We start from the raw sequence: 2,954 nt of genomic DNA on the forward strand, positions 1-2,954 counted from the left end.
TTTAAAAATAATTAATATTTTTAATAAAATGTAAAAAAATTAATTATTGAGATATAGCTATAGACCTAACGTATAACTATTATTTAAAAAAAAAATCAACTAAAAATATTAACTGGATCAAAAGTTATTTAAGTTGTCAGTGAGTGGTGGGCCACCCTGTATATTCACTCTTTGTATTAAATTACATAAATATATAAATAGTTATCCTAAATTTAATATCGATTTAATGTACAGAAAAATTTGATGTCGATTATCGAAAAAAAAATATTAGCCTTTTTTACTTATAAAATTGCATAATTTTTTCTCATAATATTTTGAGTATAATATTTTATTTTTGATGAAAAGATGAGAAGGCATATTACCGTGATGTGTTTTATTTTGTATAAGATGTTAACTAAAATCATGCAAATTTCTTAATTATTATTAATACTATTTAATAATATACCTGTTCAATGCCAACATTAAAAAAATCATCAGTAAATTGTACCTGTAATTATATATTTATTTAAAACAATAAATATTTGCACAAAGGGCTTATATTTAATTTTTTTTTATAAAAGCAATGTATGTTTATATCCCAAATATATAAAAACAATGTCATAAATTAAAAAAAAGAAATCTCCATTAAATAATAATTATGTTATTAATTTTTATAAATTCATATAAACGCATATCTTTTATAAAATTAAAACTTTTTAAATTATGTTATTTTATTTGGTTTTGCAAATAATCAACATAAAATTAATTAATCATATTTTATGACAATCAAACAAAATTTAATTGAAAATATTTTAAATAAAAATTGTTTAAAATATGTTGTATGTTCATATCACAAAAGCAATAAGTAATAATAATTTTATAATTACAAGTTCTTGGGTTAATGATATATCTTCCTTCTTTTGTTTGGAATCCTAGAATTACATTTGTACGATTGATAAATAAATAATTTTAAAGTGTAACCAAAGATAAATTGATTAATAATTTCAATTTTTTACATAACCTTTTATATGATATTATAAACGATAATGTTAATTAAAGAATATAAGTATAACGTTACAAATTCATAGGTAGACCGTTTATAATTTTTTTGTCTATTTATTTATTTTATCGCGAAGAGTATGTACAAATAAACATTTTTCTGACACAGCTGTGTCAAAAACTCATTAAGTTTTGCCGCTGACCGCTAGACAAGGCGACAAAAGATAATAAATATATTTAAAATTGAGTTATTTATAGGTATTGATCCCTTCCAAAAAGACTAATAGTTATGGATATGAAATTTCCGTTAGACAATTGACCGCACTAGAGTGCACATGTATGTTATCTTATTGTCACTTTTTAATTCAATGATGTAGAAGAACCACTAACAGCGAAAGGCCAGGTCATTTTGGCGAAGCATCAACACCATCGGATGGATCTCTTCAGAGAGTACATGTTGCTGCGAGTTATATATGGTCGCGTTCAATTTCCAACCCAAACGAATATGTTACACATAGTAGTGGGGAAGCCGATTTTGGAGGTTATGGCCTTCAAGGTAATCATTTATAGTATTTTTGAAGAATTAAGTAGATTTAATTNCAAACGAATATGTTACACATAGTAGTGGGGAAGCCGATTTTGGAGGTTATGGCCTTCAAGGTAATCATTTATAGTATTTTTGAAGAATTAAGTAGATTTAATTCTAAACAGGTCGTAGATAAATTTTCAACCATATTCTATATATTTAGCTTATTGAAACCAATATAACTTATATTGGATATTATAAAAATGAATGACACGTGTTTTATTAAAAGTTAAAAGTATATATTTACTGGTGTTCTGTAATTTTGATGCAATGGTATATCAGGTACGTAGAGCTGACCGTTATTCTAAAAAAATGTTTTGTAAATAAACGTTTATAATTATGGTAGTAGTACAATGAGGTATTAATACATTTTCAAATAAATAAAATTAAAATTATAGGGGACAGATTTATTATATAACTTGTAAAAGCACACCAAATAAAACATATAATGATGCTTATTTAATACCCTGTTAAACTATCTTTAAATTATATTAAATTATAAATATAATTGTCTAAATATTTTTGAAAAGATTAAATAATTAACTCTTAAGTTGAACCACCCTTAATTGATACAAAGCATAAAAAAAAATGATGATCTATTTTATTCTAAGGTTTCATGTACTATACATGGACGTCATTTTATCGGTTCAGTTCAAGAGACATGTTGTCCTATTGCGTAACACTTAAAAATTAGACTGAATGATATTAATATTATTAGATAACATACCTGTACCATGCGTTCATCAATATATTCATTATTAACATGTTCCTGTAAAAGTATATTTATTTAACAAAAACACAAGGTTATATTTGAAGTAGTAAGTGAATGTAGTTCTAAACAGGTCGTAGATAAATTTTCAACCATATTCTATATATTTAGCTTATTGAAAACAATATAACTTATATTGGATATTATAAAAATTAATGATACGTGTTTTATTAAAAGTTAAAAGTATATATTTACTGGTGTTCTGTAATTTTGATGCAATGGTATATCAGGTACGTAGAGCTGACCGTTATTCTAAAAAAATGTTTTGTAAATAAACGTTTATAATTATGGTAGTAGTACAATGAGGTATTAATACATTTTCAAATAAATAAAATTAAAATTATAGGGGACAGATTTATTATATAACTTGTAAAAGCACACCAAATAAAACATATAAAGATGCTTATTTAATACCCTGTAAAGCTATCTTTAAATTATATTAAATTATAAATATAATTGTCTAAACATTTTTGAAAAGATTATATAATTAACTCTTAAGTTGAACCACCCTTAATTGATACAAAGCATAAAAAAAAATGTTGATCTATTTTATTCTAAGGTTTCATGTACTATACATGGACGTCATTTTATCGGTTCAGTTCAAGAGACATGTTGTCCTAT

General features: G+C 24.1%; 1 long non-coding RNA gene across 1 annotated transcript; it reads right to left on the bottom strand.

Annotated features, from left to right (window-relative positions):
* Nucleotides 1-426: 426 nt before the first annotated feature.
* On the bottom strand, nucleotides 427-2,606 carry LOC126909665 (uncharacterized). Its single transcript, XR_007705077.1, has 5 exons — nucleotides 2,529-2,606; nucleotides 2,292-2,333; nucleotides 1,812-1,868; nucleotides 867-911; nucleotides 427-487 (listed from the first exon to the last, which is right to left on the bottom strand). It is a non-coding gene; the product is annotated as an uncharacterized LOC126909665 (long non-coding RNA).
* Between the last annotated feature and the right edge of the window lie 348 nt (nucleotides 2,607-2,954).

This window comes from Daktulosphaira vitifoliae, unplaced genomic scaffold (genome assembly GCF_025091365.1).
Source record: "Daktulosphaira vitifoliae isolate Bord-2020 unplaced genomic scaffold, ASM2509136v1 Scaffold_812, whole genome shotgun sequence".
NCBI lineage: Eukaryota > Metazoa > Arthropoda > Insecta > Hemiptera > Phylloxeridae > Daktulosphaira > Daktulosphaira vitifoliae.